The sequence below is a fragment of the Myripristis murdjan genome, chromosome 11, assembly GCF_902150065.1.
Source record: "Myripristis murdjan chromosome 11, fMyrMur1.1, whole genome shotgun sequence".
Classification (NCBI taxonomy): domain Eukaryota; kingdom Metazoa; phylum Chordata; class Actinopteri; order Holocentriformes; family Holocentridae; genus Myripristis; species Myripristis murdjan.
The window spans coordinates 21519609-21535986 of record NC_043990.1 but is presented as its reverse complement, the minus strand read 5'-3'; the positions used below and the strand labels follow the sequence as shown (position 1 = coordinate 21535986).

Below are 16378 nucleotides of genomic sequence, written 5' to 3'. Positions count from 1 at the left end.
AGGGAGGGAGAGAGAACATGAGAGAGAGACAGAGAGAGATTCAAAGTGCAGACTTCAAAACAAACTTTGTCTGACTTACTTTTCCTCCAGCTTTTACTGCCCCCAACCCTTCACCCACCCCAACACTTTCCCTCGTTCTCTGTCTCCCCTGGACAACATATTATAAGGACTGTGGTTTTTATTGGAATGGCTTAAATAGCCCTTAAAATGCTGTTTGAATGACGAGTGCTAGTGTCTGTCTGCTTTGTGTGTGTGTGTGTGTGTGAGCGTGCACAGACGTGTATTATGTGTTTGTGTGTGAGCGCGCCGGCTCCAGACCCGTTTCCATGCACCATGCCAAATTTCTTTCACCCCACCCCCACCGCCTGCCCCCCCTCCCTTCTTGAAGTTCACCACATCTCCCACAGTGGTCACACTCATTTTTTGCTTGTTTTTTTTCTTCGTCTTTCACTTCGGCTGCTTGATCCACACCATGGGGAAAACACATTTGCCCTCCCACATCCAGGACGTGGTAATGGCTACTATTTGCTTATCACACACGCACACATGTGTAAATAGATCTTGTCTAGACTGATAAGCCCTGGGTGCAAAACTTACTGAGGTCCAAACCCTACCATCTGGGTGTAAAAGTGGGTGCAACTCCGACCTGGGTCTTCCAAAGCATGTTAGCTATAGGTCATCTTTGCTCCCATTGTAAGTCAATAGGACAAAGATGGACTTTGTGCAAAGGCATATTTCGGCAATCAGCCTCTGATCTGGTGGAGGCCGGTCCTGTGCGAATGCAGCTGTGTGGGCAGCACTGCTGTCTCAGTAGTTCAGATGATTTTGGTTAGGTGGCAGGCAAACCAGCCCCCTCTGCTGACAAACAACTGTCACCATACACTAAACAGTTCTCCCTGTCTGTCTACCTGTTTGCCTGTGTCTCTGCATATTCTCTTGCCCACTGAAAACACTTAATGGTACTGTCTGCGTTGCCTCCCATCCTGTTGCAGAAAAATGCACTGAGAACAATAAGAAGCCAGAAACCGTGTGTGTAGTGAGAGAGAGAGAGAGAGAGTGAGAGAGTGAGAGAGAGAGGGAGAGAGAGAGAGACTAGAGAGAGAGGGGGGAGTGGAGGGAGGACATAAGATGGAGAGTATCTGAGGTTACAGTCGAGACATGACAGCATTCAATCCCCCAGGAGGTAAACTTAAGTGGAGGACAGTGTGTGTGTGTGTGTGTGTGTGTGTGTGTGTGTGTGTGTGTGCATGTGTGTTCATATCTGTCTAACAGACAATGGCCAAGGACGCCGAAAACAGCACTGCCATGTCCTCTCTTGACAACAGACAGACATATTAGTAGTATCTTAGAGTGACGCCAAAACGTCAGAAGGGTCAAAAGTCAAAAATGTGGCAGACAAATTGTCACTGTAAACGTGCTGCTGTGTGTATGTGTATGTGTGTGTATGTGTGTGTGGCAGTTACCAGGAACTATTTGGACAAGTGGACCCTGGCAGTATTACAAGCAACTCTGAATAATCTTATTGAGAACTGCATAGGAGGGGAGGAACGGAGGGAGGAGTGTCACATGGAGTAGATTAGCAGATTAATCGATGCATGCTCTGTGCAGTGCATTCCTCAACATCTCGCTCCTTTTTTTTTTTTTTTTTTTTTTTTTTTTTTTCAGCGTGTGTCACTGATCAAGAAAAGCAGCAGTGGGAAAGCCCACAGCTCAGCTCCTGTTTTGTAGTGTTTGGTCCCCATAGTTACCACACAAATGGCTCTTTGACACCCAGTGTGTGCATGCATGTCTGTTTATGTGTATTTGCGTGTGCATGTGTGTGACAACTGAAAGAGCAACGAACCTAACTTGATTGCAGCCGTAACACAGACAAGCCTGCCTGTCAGTTTTTAGCACCGCAAAGCTCCTAGGCTTTTGGATCATGCTCCCCATGGTTGTTGGTGTCCTGAAAAACAAAATTCTCATCTCCCTCTGGTCTGCAAAGAATTCTGGGGGGGAAAAAAAAGGAAAAAATTTGGACGGCGGTTGCTTTGCACTGCTGCCTTACAAATTGCTTGAAAGGGACCAGCACAGTGGCATATAGTCAAGCTGCACTAACAAAACACTATAGTCATGTTTGTATTGCAAGTCACAGTGTAATACTTGGCTTTTATGATGTGGGCCCAGGAGAAAGGAAAATAGAAATGATTCAGTGTTGACCTTAAACACCTGGATGCTTTAAAGCATTCCTCCAATGTTCCACTGCTTCCTTCCACTGTGCACCACCTCCTGTTGGAGCTACACAGACACAAAAAAGACTTTAGGTAGAGGGACTATAGATGAACAATGTGCTAAAGACATATTTTGATGGAAAGGGCATGACACTTGCGAGTTCCAAAGGTCTGAAGTCTGAGATCCATTCAGCTTATGTGTTATCGTAGCCATAGAGACTGGACTGATTCAATTACACTACCTCAGAATCAGTGATTATCTTCTTCCCCATCAGGAATATAACTTGGTCAAAATGTAGCGTTGTACAAGAGGCGTATTATTCATCTTTGGAATGAGGTTTGGGCTAAAACTACCTGACAGTCATCACTTTCCGCTTACTGGGAGAGATCTGTCAAACTAGACTTTGGGGGAGACAGTGAGGGGATCACGATCAACCAAATTATGCATGGGAACTGTGAGTGAGTGAGAGGGAGAAAGAGAGAGAGAGAAATGCCAGTGAACCTGGTTTTCTGATCACTCATAAATATCCCACCAGGGGAAGGCCCTCAATTCATTAGGGCACTGTTAGTGTGTACTGTGCTGACTTGGAGGGGGTCTGCACACATTCCCCACAAGTGTTGAGGGTGTCTGGATTTGTCATTTATCTCCGTGTGTGAGTGTGTGCCTCTTTGTGTGTTGTTTCCCCTGCGCCGCTACGCCTGGCTTGTCTCAGCTGGCTTTTCCTAGCGTCCCTCAAGATGAGATGTCCTGGCTTATTCCTTCCCATGGAGCCCGAAGAGGGCCTATGAATGCACACAATCCATGGCTCTCTCCATCTCTCTGATATTTTGATATTTTAACCCGTGCCGCACAACACTGGCCCGAGTTTGTGCTGCAGACTTAAAGACATCCTAAAAGCCACAGTAAAAACTCAAGAGCCAGTTGTAGCCTTGAATTTTATATACTGTCTATCTGCAGGGGTGCATGCAATAACCATTATGGCTATCTAGTCACTCTGAAAAATATCAGTGATAAGTAGTCATTTACAATTGTATTGAGTCTCAAAGTGACTTAAAGCAACAATTTGCCTCACCATTCATGTGTATTGCAGACACAATACTGCTCTCAAATCAATTAGTTCAAAGATAACTCTCAAAACAGGCCAGGCTGCATTGGAAAGAAGTAAAATTCTGTTGTACCAATGACGGATTTTTGCCTTTACAGGAAAAAAGTTTGTTGGTGGATCCAAATGGGAGTGAAAAGTAGTCATTTGAAAATTCTGAACTTAAATATAAAACCCATGTATTTGTGACATCAGAAAACTGCACACAGCATGCTCATATTTACCTATATATCTTTAAGGTTTTGATTCATCACTCCCCTGTGGGCAGAGAACTGTCTATATCTGAACCCAGCTTTTCATTTGGGTAAAGGTTTGGGCTCAGTATGTGATTTAGGCTAATATGACAGGTGTATTTTTACAGGATACTTTTACCTATTGCAGTTTTTACAGAAACAAGATTTTAAGACTAAAACAATTACCTTGCTAAGATGGACATTTTTTGCAGTGTAACCATAGACATGCCTCTAACTCCACTGTCTCTTCATTGTCTCTCTTTTACCAACATGAGGTTTGAATCAGCAGGCTGTCATATGGCAGGGACACAGAGTTCAGGACACATCCTCTCGCTGTAATGATCTGGCAGACATGTCTGCATCCTTCTCTTCCTCCTCCTCCTCCTCTTTATCCCTTCCTTTTCCCTCCACTCCCTGAGGGATAGATGCTTCATTCCTCTATAGTGAAAGACAGTGAGGGTTGCCTTAATGGATCCTGTATTCGGACTTGTGCCAAATAAGGAGTGACTCTGCCACTGTACAGTCTGCAGGATATGAATGCAGGAGAATTTGAGGGAACCTTAGATCCTGAACACTAGGCGTAGGTATTTTCTTCGTTCTTGTGATCAACAGCATTGAAAGTTTAGCTGATTGCATGAGTACTGGAGTTATTATTGTGCTCATTGCTCAACTTGAGGAATGGTCCGGGTGTTCCCGACAGGGTAAACAAACACTGGAGTAGTAGAGAGGTTGCGGCGAACTGAAGCAGAGTAATTCATGGAGGAATGATCTGTGTCTGGGAGCAAACAGACGGCCCCTGCATGTTTCTGTTGACACTGGTTCAAATCCTCGGCCGGATCAAAGACGCCACATGGTCGCTACAATCTGAGTGCTCCTCAGACCAAGCTTATTTTCTCTTCTCTGCTTCTTTCACCTTCAGCTCTTTCACTGTACTTTCACCTTTCCTTGCCTCTTTCCCAAAATTACCGCCCCTTCCACTCTCTCCTCTCCCCATTTTCATCATCTCCTACTTCCATCTTTCTCTTTCTCTTCCAGATGGATCCACTGCCATTGCTCTTTCCTAACCCTTCATGATGTTTCCCACATCCCTATCGCACTCTCACCACATGTCAGGAAGAGTTGGGTTTGTGTGGTTTTTGCCAAGTTTTGGGAGCAGTCCAGCTTGGGCTCCATTGGGCTGGTTGTTGGTTCTGCTTGCGGAGCAGACCGGGGCCCACCGTTCGGAAATGACCACTTCTCTGGTTCAAATTAGTGCTGAGGCAACACAACAGGGCTTTCTGCTGGCGGCTTGTGGAGGAAAGAGCAGGGAAGTGGGAAGAGAGAGTGTGTAGCCATCTGCAAACCACATGAAAGTTGGCGGTAATTGATTCAAAGCCCCCCCTAATTAAGTGTTATGTTTGTTGGCCAAAGAACATCCTCCCAGAAGTGGTTGTACTTCTGTAGCCCTCAAAATCCAAACCATCAGAGAAACAAAAGCATGGTTAATGTCAGGTTGAAGATGTTTTTTTTTTCCAACCTCATACTATGAAATCTATCTTGCAGAGAAGACTCAAGTTTTTCACGTAGGTCACATAAATCTTTTGAACTTTCCTAGCTTTGTGTGAGAAAGTTCACATGCCAATGCAAATTCAGTGGAGCTTTGACTTTTTACTTTATTAACAACATAGCCCTGCTCCAACTGCAGGGCTATGTTGTCACCACCAACACTACAGGACACTCACGTGAGGTTCCATACATTTGATGTCCATTTTGTGAGAGTATTATCTACGTATTTACTAATGTCACAGTTACAGAAGAAACTGGTACAACGGGAGATGGCAAACAGAATGTGGCTGTCTTCCAATTACTGTAGTCCTGCATTTGTTTATCTTGCTCTCCACAGTCCCGCATCTCAAATTTTACTTCATGAAACTTTATCCCTCGTTATCCCCCCTAAATTGTGAAGTAATGCAATAACCCTTCCTGTCTTGCGAGCATGAAGCAAAATAATTCTTCATCTTCTTCTTTAACCGCTTCTTTAAGTAGTTGTTTAGCTTGTTAGGAATGCTGCCAAACTGCATTGCCTCTCCTGTCTGACTCCAGGAAGCATTACATATATTATAGGGATAAACAGAAACAAGAGAACTTGAGTTCAGACTACAGGAGATACACACACAATGTACAGACCACTGAGAAAAGGCAAGACTTACACTGCATAAAGCTGAAACTGGAATGAGCACAAAGTCGGGTTTTTTTTTTTTTTATCGTTTTTCTATTTGGTCGCTGATTACAGGAAATGATTAGGACAAAAGCCTTGAAGGACTGGCTGTGTTGCACGGTGCCTAATGCCTCTGAACACTGAACACAGCATTATGAAACACATGTTGCTCAATGGGCTCAAATTCTGTACAGAAAGGATTAAGTCCCAAAGCCAAGACCATTTATACTTCAAGTCTGAGAGAACCAGCAGTCTACAAGTGAATGTTTCTACACAGTGCAATGACAAGGTGCCATGATAACTCAAAAATGTACCTTTAGTTTTTCTTTTTGGAGTCATATTAAGCATTTCTGAGTACACACCAAGACTATATGAACTACCCATGGCTTAATTTGTGTTCTTAATACATTCTGGCATGACTAAATAATCATAGGACTCAGTGAAAATGCCTTGGGTGGTCCACTGTAAGGGATAAGTCCTCCTACATCTATCCTGTTGCAGAACACTGTGTGCCAAGTTAAACTTCAGGTGTTTATCCTGGCATAAAGTGGCATGCCGTGCCCATGTTTAAGGTTGGAAGGAAAGGGCTCACAGATGGTTGCGCCCATGTGGTGCACACTTGTAGTCACCTGCTAGTGAAAGACTGTGGAGAAGTTCACACATGACAAGACATCGGCGGTATTCAGTGGCCAATTGCATTTTCAACCAAAATCATGCTCAGTAATGCAGCACTGCATAAGAGAAATGACATACACATTACAGTGTTGACGCTGTTGCTAAGCTAAAAGGAACTGTCCCTTTTCTCTCATTTTATCATGATCCCCTGTCTTTTAACATTACCCCTTACTGTTAAGTTTTTCAGCCTACTCTCATCAGTGTTTTATCATCAGTAGTAGTATTCCAAAATTCTCACACGGGTACTTTGGTGCAGTGTTTTTTCCCCCCCTGTCATTCAAATTCCATCTTTTGAATGTAAACTGTGAAAAATCAAGTCCTTGGGAAGTGTGCAGAGTGAGGAGGAGGCAACAGGTAAAAAATAATCAGCTTTACTTGAAGTTTCTGCTAAGATAATTGACGGAACTGGGTCAGATAGGCAATTATTTGCTTGTTACTAGGACTGCCCCATGGTAGTCGACCAAATATTCGTTGATGAGAAGAGTCTTAGTCGACCAAGTTTTCATTGGTCGGTTGGAAAAAAACAAAAACAAACAAACAAAACAAACAAGAAAAGCTCAAATGCCAATCAGGGGCTGTACCATTTCACAAACAAAACTAGGTCAGAACCATACCTGTATGGCTGGACGGTGTATGAAACACTAGAGGGCTTTTAATTTGACACAGTGGACACAGGAAGTGGCGACAGCCTGACAGACATTTACATGGCTGGTCCCTACTGTTATTAGACTATGTGGGACAGTGAATTTAACATGTGGGATCATTTTGTGAGGGAAAAGACTACACCAAGCAGGTGACATTCAAAATCTGCAGGCAAAGAGTCGCCAATAATTTGTCAACCTCAAACATGACTTATCATCTGAAGCTAATGTTAGCCACTTAGCATGGCCTCATTCAGAATCATTACGGCTTTTGTGCCCCCAAATATATTTAAATAATTAAATTAATATCATAAATGTGCAGCAACAAGCTGACAAAAGGCTTGAACTAACTGCTACTAGTCAACGAGGAAAATCTTTGGCTGGGGGAGGCCATACCGATTACTGAAAATTTTGGAAGTACTTTTGGAGGTAGGATATGATTTCAGCCCTTGGAGAGATCTGTAGTACTTCTGCTAGTTCATTAAAACATCCTACAGCTAAATCAAATGCACCTTTTGAAAAAAGAAAAGAAAAGAAAGGAAAATAAAAGAGAAAAACACATGATTTGTTGGTGTGCATGCACATTTAAACACACACACATGCGAGCATGCACTATGTGTGAGTGTGTCTGTGTGTTGATATGAGCGCACTTGCCTGCCTGCCTGCATGTGTGTGTGTGTGTGTGTCCAATACATGTATCACATACTAAGTGTCCATTTCCTACACCAGCAAATCCATCTCCATGAAATAAAATGTTTTTTTTATTGTTCTGCTCCAAGGGGACCGTAACACCACAATGACCCCAGTCTCTTTTCTCTTTTACGAACACCTACGCACACGTCTAAACCGAGCTCAGACTGAACAATAACAATGTCTGGAGCTTTTCAAACGGTCTCAGAAGTGCTATTTCCAACTGTTACTCAATATTGACCCATCAGTCAGAGATATATCCTTGCTGCATCTGAAGCAAACTCATAAAAATAAACAGCTGGCTTTGGAAGTAAACGTATAATAAGATGAAAAGAAAGATAATTTGAGTTTTATACCAAGGAGTTGACCCCTGTTAAGAGTTGGCCCAACTGCTGTGTTTAGTCCTGGTTTTGGATGCTCCTGATGGATTCCCTGCCAGACAGTGAACTGAGGGGCAATGAATGAGAGTCTGCAGAATGAGGGAAAAAAAGAAAACAACCAAATAAACCTATCCACATGTACACGCACTCGTAAATACAAACACATGGCCTCACAGCACCATCACTCTTTTTCATAGCTTTTGTCATGTTGCTTTGGTGCAGCTAACTATGCAGCCAGCCAAACGGATCAAACTACCTTCATCTGGCTTCAGCTCTTTGTTATGGATTCCCTATATTGTTTTCCATACTTTGCCAGAGAACAAAACGGGGGCTGGTGAGGCGGGAGGTCCTCACACGCAACCTTGGGGGACACGGGGAAACTCAGTGGAAGAGCACAAGATGTCACGTTCCATTAAGTAGGAACAGAACTGGGCTGGACTATCACTGTGGCTTTCATTCCTGTTTGTTCCTCTTGGATCCTCTTTGAAAACACGAGCCGCTGTCCCAAAAAACTCCAACACACCATTGGAAAATATAGATTTGTCTCCAGGAAGTGTTGCTCAATATGTGTTTTGTCCATGGCTTTAGTTTCTGCGCCTTGTTCAGGCCTCGCTGACTCAAAGCAATGTCTGGCGTTGGAGAACAAGGTTGCTTTACCACAGGGGTTTTGGTTTGAGCCCAGTAAAGAGCGGGGTTTGATTCAAGAGGATTTGGCTCATGGTCTGTACCAGTAAGGAATGATGAAAAGGGATGGAAGGAAGGAAAGATGTGAGGGGAAAAAAGGAAGGGGGAAGGAAAAAGAAAGGGAACATAATGAAAGGGAAGAGGTAGCATGCAAGGATGAAAGGCATCAAAGTAGAGAGGACACCCTACGTTCACCTCCTTTTTTTTTGTCCTGCTTCTGTCTAGTAAGTGTGATTGTGATAAGTTCTCTGATAGCTGTGGAGGGCATGTTGTCAAGCCCCTTTGAAGCCCTTGAAAAGACCGAGACATTGCTGACAGAATCAATGGGAGGCGGAGGAAAAATAACAACAGGCATCTGCCAAGCCTCCCCACTGCTCTCTCTCCCTCTCTGCCTCTCTCTCCCTCTCTCTTTCTGTCCTGCCAACCCAATGGAAAAATGCGCTTTAGTCCAGATGTAGTTAAGAGAGAGGGAAAGAGGGAGAGAGAGACAGATAAACAGAGAAAAAGGGAGACAGACAGATGAAGCACAGAGGAGGACAGAGGGTGGGGGCAGATAGAGACTAAATAAATAAGTAGCATGCAACACTTCATACATGATAGAGTGATAGAAGACCCCTGCTGTTATTTGTTATTCCTCCTCTCCTCCAGCACCGATCCTGTGGTCTCATGCAGGGTTGGGAGCCAACAAAGTGTCCTTCAGTACGAGGCCCTGATTGACGATGCGCTGCTCTGTCCACTCTAGGGTGCCATATGAGCGCACAGATTCACTGTCTGCCTTACAGCTGACAGACCGCCACATATATCTGCTGTGTGCCGGGCCAAGACGGCTACTGGGGATGTGTAAACAAGGCTGGTGGGGATGAATCCACATGAGAGGCAAGGGAAGAGCAGAAGCAAACGCACGCATAGGCATCCACGCAGATGCACGAGACAAGCATACATGAGGAAACACCAAAAATGATCTATACGTGTCTCTATTTCTCCGTATATATCTCTCTCCTCCTCCCTTTTAGCTGAAAAACAAACCCATCCCATTAATCTTGAGTGTTATGGTCCCAGGCTCTGATTAAGACAGAGTCCAGGGCCAGTATTCTGTTTCCACCACCCTTCATGGCAATTCCTCATTCACAATATCCACGGCACCATAGCATGCCTTACTGTACAGTGCGGTAGAGTGTGTGTGCGTGTGTGTGTGTGTGTGTGTAGCTTAAATTACAGCAGTGTGTCTCACGTCTTCCGGCAGAAAAGAGTGGATTAGGAAAAACACACTCTTTGTTAGAGGAATGTTCTCGTCCATAAAGGAATGGCCTGTTTTCACTCTCTTTCCACTTGGTGGAAAAGTACCCATGAAACAAAAGGCTGTGATGAGGGAAATTTGTGTGTGCATGTGTGTGTGTGTGTCTGTCACTATGTGTTTGTGTGTGTGTGTTAAAGAGGTGTTTGGGTTCCAGCGAGGTAAAGGAATAGAAGGGCGTTTGCTTTTCCTGCGCAGTGAGTGGTGTTCTGGTGGCGTTTGCTTTTCCTTGAGAATGAGTGGCATTCTCCTTCATTTCCTGCTAGCAAGGCGTAAACCTGAGGCTGATAGAGGCACAGGGTGCTGATAGAGCTCTCCCTCTCTCTCCATTACACACACACACACACACAATTGCAATTACATGCATGTACAGGTTCAAGTGCACCACATGCGAATAGACACCTGAAAAATATCACATGCTTTCTGGTGAGTTCCATTCAGCAGTGGTCTTGAGCAAGTAGTATTTTGAAAGTGATTTAGCATGCTCAAAGACGACCGGAGAGAATACCAAATCCAGACTGAGATTTGTCAAAGTTCACTCCAAGTGTGGTGTGATGTGCCAGCATTGTGGAGGTTTGCTTTGTTGAGGTCCGTAAGTCAGGCAAGACATGTGACCAAGCCAAGGATTAGACTCAGGACTACGATGATCAAAGGTGAACAGTAGAACCAAAATAAACTACACTAAATTCCTCCTGTGTTGATGTAATAAGACTTGAAATATCGTGGAGGTGCTTATTTATAGGGAGGGAGTGTTTTAGTTCATATCATTATTTACTACAGCGTGCACAAACACACAACACAATGGATCTTATCTCCCCCTCAGGATGCCATGAGGTTGTCTTTATGCATCCCTGTGTGACAAGGAGCTGCTTGGTACTCTGCCCCCCTGTGGCCAAAATGTGCACACCATACTACAAGCCAACAAGAGAGAGTGAGACATAGACCTAGAGAGAACATGTCAAGGCAGTGACAGCTCCTGTAACCACCATTAAAACCCTTTCAATATATATATATATATTTTTATCTTCTCTTTTAGTCGTCTCCCAGAAATATACTCTTAAATCCCCTCTGAAGGGAATGTATCCCCCTGTCTCTGGCCCACTGATGGAGAACGAGTAAGAAGATTTTATATCACTCCCCAACACAAAGGCTGATCTGTGAATCGGAAGTACAGTAAGCCATCAGGGTCTGACTGACTGAAAGGGAGACATCTATAATGCTTTACATCTGAGCCACCAGCCATCCAAGTTCTTTTCTTTTGACTTGATCTCCCCTTTTTTGTTACTCCCCTGCGGGTAGAAGCTCGCCAAAAAGCTTTCAGGTCTGTTTCAGGGTGTTTGGAGTGGTGGGGAGGCAGGTTACGCCTCAACATGAGGTTATTCTAAAAAAAAAAAAAAAATAAAAAAAAAAAATAAAAAAAAAAGATAGGAGAGATGGCTGTGATTTGAAAGTGATCCTTGGACAGTCCCAACTTCAACACGTTCTGGCCTATAAAGAAATTTCAGTGGGGCATGAGCTGCTCAGAGCTACAGGAGCAGGCGGTTTGGCATAGAACGTTGTGATTGTGTTTGAAATATGTGTGTGTGTATAAGAAGAGTGTTACATACAGGTGTGTGTATTTCACATAGCATAAAGTGTACGCCTCTGTGAATTCAGCATGAGTGTTGTATGTGTATGATTGGCCACACTTGGCTCTTTATATTAAAAAAAGCCAAAATGGGCAGCCGGTGGACAGAGTGGTTGGAGTCTGTCAGTCGCAGTTAAACAATGTAAAACTCACACACACACACAGACACGCGGGCGCGCACACACATACACACACACACACACACACACACACACACACACACATACGCACACACACTGGAACTGCTTAAAACTGCCAGTCACACAGTTACCGGCCAGTTGCCACCAATCTAAGAACAGAGAATTCCAGGCATTAGCATGGGGTCGCCATGGTTACAGCATAATGTTGCCATCGCTGACTGGCGTGCGCCAGGCATGGAAATACAATCCGTGTGTTGCCAGGAAATAGGCGAGTGATGCTGGGAAGGAGCAGACGGGAGGATAAATCTCCTGACCTATAGGCACTTTAACAGTGATGGGTAGTCATAAGGTGAGAAGGTGGGAAGCCGAATGGAAAGCACTAAATCTGCAGGAGAAGCCCTGGGCTGCATAAGTGCCTATTGCTTTGAACAGTAAAGCAGACAGAGCACTGCTGCGCACCAGCAGCTCTGCAGACCCAAGTACTCCTGTTGTACTTTTCCGCCAGAGTGAGAGTTCACGCTTTTGTGCGTATCCGTTCAGCCACTCTCCCAGAAGATTGTGTAACACACTCCAACATTCACTCCGACGTACGTTGGTAAGTTGCGCACCTAGGTGCACACATGCGTGCCTGCACGTGCACCCACGCATAAATCCCCACCTCCCAGACACACATGCATACATACACACACACAGGCATACACACACACACACACACACATGCACACACACACAGGTATACATCCAGGCAGTCTTTCTTGCCGTAGGCCAGTGAAATAGAGGGATGCTGCCAAATGTTTTTGGAGTCCAGAGCTCCTGCCTGCTGTCTTTTCCAGACTCGCTTTCCTCCTCTGTCTCTCTTTCTCTCACTCCATCCCTCTCTTTCTCCCTCCCTCCTTTGCTCTGACACTACACTGAAACACGTGATAGAAAAGTGTATCTCTTCAGCAAAGTGTTCACTTTGGAACAAGCATCTTATCTTTTTTATGCTCCCTAAGCCTCACTAATTTGTTCCTCTTCTTCTCTTTCCTTTTCTTTTTTGTTCATTTTGTCACGTTGCATACCTGAAGACCCAGAGTCATGAATATTCCTCCTCTTTCTGTTTGCAATGGAGGGATGTTGTTACAAAGGAATGCAGCCCTGCATGCCAGAGGCGTCACAGTGGATGGACAGAGTGAAGCAATGGGGGGAAGAGAAGAGAAGAGGAGGGAAGAGAAGAGAAGAGAAGAGAAGAGAAGGGAAAGGAAGGGAAGAGGAGAGAACAGAAGAGAACAGAAGAGAAGAGAAGAGAAGGGAAAGGAAGGGAAGAGGAGAGAAGAGAAGAGAAGAGAAGAGAAGAGAAGAGAAGAGAAGAGAAGAGAAGAGACGAGACGAGAAGTGAAGAGAAGAGAAGACCATGTGTCCCTTTTGCATCATTCTTTTGCCTCACTACATTCCAGGCACTCACAGGACATGAAATATAATAACCGCTGAAATAAACAAAGACGGCACAATCAAACAAGGCAAAACAAGTTGCAGGCGACGCCAAGAAAACATGAAAGATAGCATCGGATGAACGAGAGGCACAAAACATGTTAAGTGGATGCAAGCATACGATCACACCGGGTGAAACGCTATTGGATGTCACTCCTCCTAAGACTCTAATCAGCATATTGGTTATAGAGCCAAACCCACTGTACAGTACATATCCCACTGCCCCACCCCAATACACACTCTGAACACACACCACGCCCACTCCAAACCCAGACCCCAAAAAGTATGTGGGCATGGGTGCATCTAGGATGTCTTGTTCCTCCTGCAGCTGAAATCTATTCATTCTATTCATACATACATATATGTATATCTATCTATCTATCTATCTATATCTACATCTATATATAGATAAAGATATAGTTATAGATATATAGTGTGTGTATGCTATATATTTGTATGGAGAAAATATTGTTGGACTCAACCCTTAATCAATACCATCTACTGGCAGCGTACTGAGAGAGAGAAAGAGAGAGAGAGGGAGAAAGAGAGAGAGAGAGAGAGAGTCTCTACTGTCATCACAGAGAAACCACCAAGCATTAATATTAGATATGAGCAGTGCAATAGTATCACTTGAACGTAATAATGGGTGTCCACATGGGTGCACATGTGGGTGCCCAGTTCTGACAAGCCAGAGCTGGTTGAAGAAACTCTATTGCTTCTTTTTAATCTACAAGCCACTACTCCCTGCACTAGCTTAGCACTGAATTATGCAGGTCCCATGATTGAGATATTGCACCGTCTGTTTTTTATTTATTTATTTTTCCTATCCTGTTCTCTTTTTCTGTTGCCTTTGGCTCTGGCCACATTCCCTGCAGCCACATGTGATGGAAGTAAAAGGCAACGGATGACAGGACACTGGGATGCTAATAGTGCGAGAGAAATGTGAGGGCGGAACAGGGCAGGGAGGGCTCACCTTTCTTTCCTTGGGGTGTTGAGGGGCAGGAGGGGTGGACTGGATGAGGGCGGCGGTAGGTGTGAGCTTCAGGTGGGTCTCTCTTCTACCTCCCTCCTTTCCTTCAGCCACGCATGTCTCCCATCGGACGTGATGGCACCAGAAATTCAGCAAACATGCAGCCAAAAAAGTGGACAGGAGTGCTCTTGGGCAAACCCTTGGGAGCTTCCTTATGATGGTCCAGTGCTGCTCACAAGTGCAGGAGAAAGAAAAAAAAAAAAACCCAACAACAAAAGTTACAGCAACAGAAAAATAAGATAATTTCAACTGCAGGTGGAGCAAATTCTCTTTTAATTTTGCTTATTTTCCTGCCTCCGGATTAAAAAAAAAAAAAAAAAAATCCAAGTCCATGTGCTTTTTGTTGGAGAGATGGTAAGATGAAAGAGAGAGAGTAAGTGAATGAGTGAGTGAGTGAGAGAGGAGGGAAAATCCTCTCTGTGCTGTCTTCAGGGTGTCCAGAAGTAGGTCTGAGGAGCACCTTCCCAATCTCTGCGCTCTCACTCTCCAGGGTGGAAAGTAGGAGGGAAGGAGCGAGGGAGCAAGACGGAGAGAGAGAGTGAGAGAGAGAGAGAGAGAGAGAGAGAGAGAGAGAGTAACAGTACAGTGAGACTCAGTCAGTCAGTCAGGCAGGCAGGCAGGCAGGCAGCAAGGCAGTGTATATTGAGCTAAAGGCTGTGGGTCCAAGCAGGCTGCGCTCCCACTCCCAGGGCTTATAACCAGGGGCTGTGCACCTCGCTGCTCCAATCTCGCTGGCTTACTTGCCGATCCCTCTCCCACTGGCTTATTTTGGGAAAGACAGACAGGATTGTTCATTGGGTTAACCCCCTTCATACAAAAGGCAAGTGTCTGTGGCTGGCTGCACCGAGGTAGGAGGGGAGTGAGCAGGATGGGGTGGGGTAGCAGCAGCAGCACGGAGACGGGTGGGGTATAGGATGAAGAGGAGGGAAGGGAAGGGAAGGGAATGGAAGGAAAGGAAAAGGGAAAGGAAGGGAAGGGTAGAGGATTTTGGAGGCTTCTCCTGCCCCTGCCCCTGTCCTCCACCCCCCCCAAACTCTCCTTTAATATTTCCCTCCACCCACCACTATCCCTCTGTCCGTTCCCAACTCACCTTCCAAGAAATCACCCACCCCCTTTATCCCAGCACTATTCAAAGCTCTTGTTTTCCCACCTCGGGCACATACACACACTGACCAATAAAGGATTCCCACAACCTGTAAAGGTATGTGGAGATATCATATCGCTGGATAAATGTATTAAATAGACTGTGCATTGCGTTTTTGCCTGTAACCCAGTGCAGTTTGCGTGTAGTTATAGTGGTCTCATTCTCTCGGCGAGTTATTAGCAGTAAAAATACTATTAGTTCACATTTCACCACGACAGTCGTCCTGTTCTTTGCTATAAGATGCATCACCGGTGTCAAACAGATCTTGCATTTCAATCTTCTGCATCAAGCAGTTAACGGGAAAAGCAGAAATTCTCATCAACCTTGGTAATTGCAAATCATGCTGCGGAAGTTACTGTAGCTAACAACCTGGATGAACTACACCAGCTGCTTATCGTTCACGATGTAATTTCCAGTGGAGCAGAGGTTAACTAAAAACAGTGTGCTTAGTACAGGCTTAGCATTCAGTATCTAATTGGCAGTGTGTTAGCTGGCTCTGTGTTGTGGTAGAGGACCTTGAAGCAAGAACTGTTCTGGGCTTGTGATTGGATGGGCCAGATGAAAGCTGGCCTGGCCTCCTCCTGAAAGACCTACTGGGACTAAGCCATTGGCCGAGTTAGAGATCAGATAGAGATTGTGATTCCAAGTAAATACTGAAATGCTGTGGCGAGAGGAGAGAGAGGTACAAACTATGAGGCAAAAGCCCAGTGTTCAACATCGACTGCTAACAAAATGGTTTTGTTTTTTTTGTTCACATACTGTGTGCTTGCCAATTGTGATTGGTTTATAAAAACGCTTGTCATAAGCCAAGTCATGTCAACGTCAGCCAGTGATACACTAAATCAATCACTGAGTACGTT

At 44.7% G+C, this 16378-nt stretch overlaps 1 protein-coding gene across 2 annotated transcripts in view; it reads right to left on the bottom strand.

Annotated features, from left to right (window-relative positions):
• col8a2 (collagen, type VIII, alpha 2) overlaps nt 1–16378 on the bottom strand; it is a 106737-nt gene that overhangs the window by 37058 nt on the left and 53301 nt on the right. For both annotated transcript variants that reach the window (XM_030063565.1, XM_030063564.1), the window contains one exon: nt 14318–14542. The gene's annotated coding sequence lies outside the window, so the exon portion shown is untranslated. The remainder of the gene's footprint in view (nt 1–14317; nt 14543–16378) is intronic.